We start from the raw sequence: 6120 nt of genomic DNA on the forward strand, positions 1-6120 counted from the left end.
TCCCCATCTTCTATGGATTTTTACTTGTACTCAGTAGAGGGAAAGCTTCTGAACTTCCCCTTTCATTCTACATGTAGGATGCTACTTTATTCTTGTTAGGAGGAAGTCAGTTCCTACTCATAGTAACACGATGTACAGCAGCATAGAACACTACTTGATCTTGTGCTATCCCAACAGTGGGCATGAGCCCATTGTTGCAGCACCTGTGTTCATTCATATTATTGAAGATCTCTTACTTTTCCACAGACTGTACAAAAGTACAAGCATGGGGTCCTTCTCTGGGGATTGGTCTCTCCTGATAACGTGTCCAAAGTACATGAGACCAACCAAATTTCACTATTCTATTCAAAGGATCATTCTGGCTGTACTTCTTCCCAGATAGATTTCTTGCCTTCTTAGCCTGGCACTCTATGGCAATTTCAATACTGTCATTTCTCACGATCACGGAGTCAAGGCTGACTCGTGGAGACCCTATAGGGCAGAGTAGAACTGTTCCTATGGATTTTGGAGACTGTAACTCTTTAAGGGGGTAGGAAGCCCCATCTTTCTCCTGCAGAGTAGTTTCAAACAGGTGACCTTGCAATTAGCAGCCCAACAAGTAACCATTATGCAACCAGGAATCTTTCTCATTGATACTTAACTCATTTTCCTAATCCAAGGATTTCCATCCATGTCTGTTTCATTTGGTCGAGGGTTTTTGTAACATGCCTGCTTAGTATGCCATCTTGCTGGACGTCCTCCCTTGCACATTATCTAGTGAAAAAAAACAAACCCTGTTGCTATTAAGCCGATTCTGACTCATAACAACACTAAAGGACAGAGTAATACCCTCATAGTGATTCCAAGACTGTAATATTTATGTTATAAATTTATTTCAAATGTTGCAGCAGTTTATCAACATGGAACTGCCAGAAATTCAAGCTGTATTCAGAAGAGGACATTGAACTAAACGGATCATTGCTGACAGTGAACAAATCTTGGCTGAAAGCAGATAATAACAAAAAAATATTTACCTGTGTGATAGGCATTTGACTAGGTGGATGATAACAAAATACCAAGAACATTGTGAAGAATAGGAATTTCAGAAAACTAAGTTATGGAGAATTTTTAATAGATAAAGAGAGTCCTTCTAACAGAATAAGGGAACACTGAATGGTTTTAAATCAAGAAAGGCATGTGTTAGTTTGTATCATTTTACCATACATTTTTAATCTGTATATTCAACCCACTGCCATTGAGTTGATTCTGACTCACATTAACCTTTTATGGAGTTTCCAAGACTGTACATGTTTATGGGAGAAGAAATCTTCCACATTTATGTGGTTTGAACCTAGACCTTGGGCATAGTAGTCCAGGGCTTACCTGACAGGGAAATTGAACTAATAATCTGAGAAACTGAACTGTATGGGAAAGAATTCAACATTTAAATAGAAGGGAAGCTCATTAACATCCTGTGATACAGAGATGACACAACCTTGCTCACTGAAAACAAAAAAAATTTAAAGCACTTGCTGATGATGATCAAAGACTACAAACTTCAGTATAGATTGCACCTTAACATAAACAAAATAAAAACAAGCAACTGAATTAATAAGAAACACCACGATAAACAAAGAAAATATTAACATTGTTAAGAATTAACAAGATCTTATTTGGATCAACAATCATACTAACAAGAATTAACAAGATCTTATTTGGATCGACAATCAGACGTCAGGGAATCGAATGACATTGCATTGGTGAATCGGCTGCAAAAGACCTCTTTAACGTGTTTAAAGGCAAAGGTGTCGCTTTGAGGTGCACTGAACCAATCGCTGGTATTTCAGTCATCTCATTTGAAGGCAACAGTTTGATGGTGAAAAAGGAAAATTGAAAAAGAATTGATGGCCTTGAGGTTTGGTGTTGGTGAAGAATATTGAATACATTATAGATTTCCCGAAAGATGAACAAATCCATTTCAGAGTATGTCCTAATGCTCTTTAGGAGCAAGAGTGGTGAGACATCATCTCACTTCTTTTGCACATGTCATCAGGTGGGAGCAGTCCCTGGAGAAGGACATCATGCCTGGCAAGTAAAGAGACAGATTGACACAATGGCTGCAACAATAAAATCAACCAAACAATTTAACTGTGGGGATGACACAGGACTGGACAGACTTTTGGTTGATTGGACATAGAAGAACTCAGTGGCACCTAACAACAACAAAACAACCCAAAAATCTTTTCAGAGGATTTTTTTCCCACAGTCTTCAAGCTAGCATCCTACCTCTTAACCATTATACCACCATGGTTCCATACACTATTTCCATTGAATCCATTAGACCCACGAAGACCCTGTATGTCCCAGTAGAACTACCTCATAAGGTTTCTAAGGTTATAAATCTCTAAGGAAGCAGACTGCCACGTATTTCTCTTTAAAACCAAACCAAACTCACTGCCATCAAGTCAATTCTGACTCATAGCAATCTTTTTTTTTTCTCATTAAACTTTGTTTTAATGGGTCTCAAAATCCTGTGACAAATTTTTGGTCAAGTTGTTTTCCTTTTAAAAAGTACTGATTTTAAAAACTAATAACTTAAAACTGCCACACAAAAAAGAAACATGGTCCACAAACATTCTTTTCCTTCTGAAAGTTTTACGATGCATTGTTATCATCAACCAGTCTTTTACTATGAAACTTAAATGGCCAATTGAGACAAACAGTGCTAACACCATTCTTCCACCCCTGATTAAGACTGGAGTGGCAGGTGTGATGGGTAATATTCATTTAGCCTTCTGAGCCTTCTGGGCAGACTTGGTGACCTTGCCAGCTCCAGCAGCCTTTCTGTCCACTGCCTTGATGACACCCACAGCAACGGTTTGTCTCATGTCTCGGACAGCAAAACGAGGAGGATAATCAGAGAAGCTTTCCACACACATGGGCTTGCCAGGCACCATATCAACAATGGCAGCATCACCAGCCTTCAAGAACTTGGGCCCATCTTCCAACTTCTTGCCAGAACAGTGATCAATCTTCTCTTTGAGCTCAGCAAACTTGCAAGCAATGTGGGCAGTGTGACAATCCAGCACAGGTGCTTCTCCAGCACTGATTTGGCCTGGATGGTTCAGGATGATCACCTGAGCAGTGAAGCCAGCTGCTTCCATTAGTGGGTCATTTTTGCTGTCACCAGCCACATTACCACAGAGACGTTCTTGACATTGAAGTCTACATTGTCCCCAGGCAGAGCTTCACTCAGAGCTTCATGGTGAATTTCAACAGAGTTCACTTCAGTGGTAACCTTGACTGGAGTAAAGGTGACCACCATTCAGGGTTTCAGAAGCCCAGCTTCCACTCTGCCCACAGGGACAATCCCGATACCACCAATCTTGTAGACGTCCTGGAGAGGCAGGTGCAGGGGCTTGTCAGTTGGGTGGGTTGGCGGCAGGATGCAATCCAAAGCTTCTAGCAGTATAGACCCACTGGCATTGCCATTCTTATGGGTAACCTTCCACCCCTTGAACCAAGGCATGTTAGCACTTGGTGCCAGCATGTTGTCACCATCCCAACCAGAAATTGGCACAAATGCTACTGGGTCAGTATGTAGCCAATTTTCTTAATGTATGTGCTGACTCCCTTAACAATGTCCTCGTATCTCTTCTGGCTGTAGGGTGGCTCAGTAGAATCCATTTTGTTAGCACCAACAATGAGCTGTTTCACATCCAGTGTGTAAGCCAGAAGGGCGTGCTCACGGGTCTGCCCGTTCTTGGAGATACCAGCTTCAAATTCACCCACACCAGCAGCAACCATGAGGACAGCACAGTCAGCCTGCGGTGTTCCTGTAATCATGTTTTTAATGAAGTCTCTGTGTGTCCGGGGCCATCGATGATAGTCACATTGTACTTGCTGGTCTCAAATTTCTACAGGGAGCTATCAATGGCGATGCCCCACTCCCGTTCAGCTTTCAGCTTGTCCAAGACCCAGGCAGACTTGACGGAGCCCTTCTCCAGCTCAGAAGCTTCCTTCTCCAATTTTTCCATGGTTCTCTTGTCGATCCCACCACATTTATAGATCAGGTGACCAGTTGTGGTGGACTTGCCAGAATCAACGTGTCCAATGACGATGATGTTGACGTGGGGCTTTTCCTTTCCCATTTTGGCTTAGGTTTTTGCGATGGTTTTCACTGACACCTATATTCTGACGGCAAACCTGTTGCAAAAAAGGGACTCATAGCAATCTTATAGGACAGAATAGAACTGCCCGGTGAGTTTCCGAGACTATAATGCTTTAGCGTAGTAGGAGCCCAGCTTTGTACCATGGAGTGGTTGGTGGATTCAATCTGCAGACCTGGCAACACATAAACACTCTATCATAGTGTGAGGTGTGTATTTATTTATCTTTAAGCCTTCCTAGGAGATCAGTGATGGTATAGTGGTATATGTCTTTCCTACCACACAGGACACCCACGTTTGGTTCCTGACCATTTTACCACATGTACCATTGCCATCCATTAGCAGAGGATTATAGGTTGTCATGATGCTTTCAGACTGATGTGGACTAAGAAGAAGGGTCTGGTGATCTGCTTCAGAAAATAAGTTAAAGAAAAGCCTACAGAGCAGAAAGGTCCCACCCCACTGTGAGGTCCCACCCCAGGGTAAGGCTGGGACGATTTGGTGCTCTCTAACAACACACATCCCAAAGAGTAGATACAATTTACTAGTCATTTTAGACTACCTCTGTTCGCAGTGGCAATCCTATAATTTCCCCTATATCTTGAATTAAAAGAAGAAATGTAATTCTTATTGAAGGACAATATATGGAGGTAGCAGACTGGAAATTGTTCTAAATTGATCAGTCTAAGCTGATCAAGAAAATTTAAATAACCAGCCATAAGGGCATGGGTTTTAGATCCAAACTCTTTGGGTGTGAGTCCTCATCTTCCAGTTATTAACTATGTATATTTAACTCAGTTTATCTATCCCCTCTGTCCTTCAATTTTCTCATCTCTAAATAGGGAAAAGAATAGTATATTCTATATTCTGTTGTAAGGATTAACCAAGTAAAGCATCCACATATTATATCACTTTCAAAATACTATAAATTGGGTACCTTAGCAAAATACAAAATTAACATATCACATTTATGGAAGTGAGTTTCTTATTTAAGAACACCTACTTCAAGTTCATGACGATGAAGACCCTTCAAACGATCCATTTAATGGTGGATTAATTGAAGAGTTCTCCCCTTCCATGTGGGAGATCCCGGTTCCACTTTTAGCCAATGTGTCTCATGTATAGACCCTGCCATCCATCAGTGGAGGCTTTTATATTGCTAACATTCTGAATAGATTTCAGCAAAGCTTCCAGACAGACTAGGTAAACGACACTTTTTTTTTTTTAATTCTCATGGGTCACTTTATTTTGGAATGGATGCAATTATGGCTCTCTTCCAGCCAGTTGACCAGGGAGCTGGTTCCAAATCCCTTGGCATTGACTAGTGAGCTGCTCTAGCACTCTATCGGTTTGTTGAAACATTTAAGTTGGCATCCTGTCCACTCCTGCAACTTTCTTTTTCGCCCATGTCTCCAGTTTAGCCTTCTTCTTTCAATACCGTTCATTCTTGACTACCTTCTACTTGAAATGGTTGAGTGTTGATTAATTATTTATAGTGCAATGACTGTATTCTTTCCATTTTCTTTTGGTACTTCCTGCCTAGGTCAATATTTTCCCCACAGAATCCTTCAGCATTATAATTTAAGGCTTGAATTTGTTCCGCAGTTCTTTCAGCTTGAAATATGCTGAGCATATTTTCCCTTTGGCTTTCCAACTCCAAGTCTTTGGATATTTCATTATAATGCTTTGTCTTCTCAGCTGCTTTTTTGAAATTTTCTATTCTGATCTTTTACATCATCATTTCCTGCAACTGGTTAAGCTTCTTTATATTCAAGAGCAAGTTTCAGAGTGTCTTGTGACATACATGTTGGTCTTTTTGTTCTCTCTCATTGAGAGAAACAAGAAGTTTATCGCACCTGAGAACCACAAAATTCATCAAACAAGCTATGAAAAAAGAAATGACATATTCAACAATCATAGTAGGTGACTTTAATACATCACTATCAGAGAAAGATAGATCACTAGGAAAGAA

At 40.6% G+C, this 6120-nt stretch overlaps 1 pseudogene; it reads right to left on the reverse strand.

The window, feature by feature from the left end:
- Positions 1-2477: 2477 nt before the first annotated feature.
- LOC101638655 lies at positions 2478-4130 on the reverse strand (annotated as a pseudogene).
- Positions 4131-6120: the final 1990 nt, after the last annotated feature.

The sequence above is a fragment of the Echinops telfairi genome, unplaced genomic scaffold, assembly GCF_000313985.2.
Source record: "Echinops telfairi isolate 266 unplaced genomic scaffold, ASM31398v2 ScPeMD7_21;HRSCAF=78, whole genome shotgun sequence".
Taxonomy (NCBI): domain Eukaryota; kingdom Metazoa; phylum Chordata; class Mammalia; order Afrosoricida; family Tenrecidae; genus Echinops; species Echinops telfairi.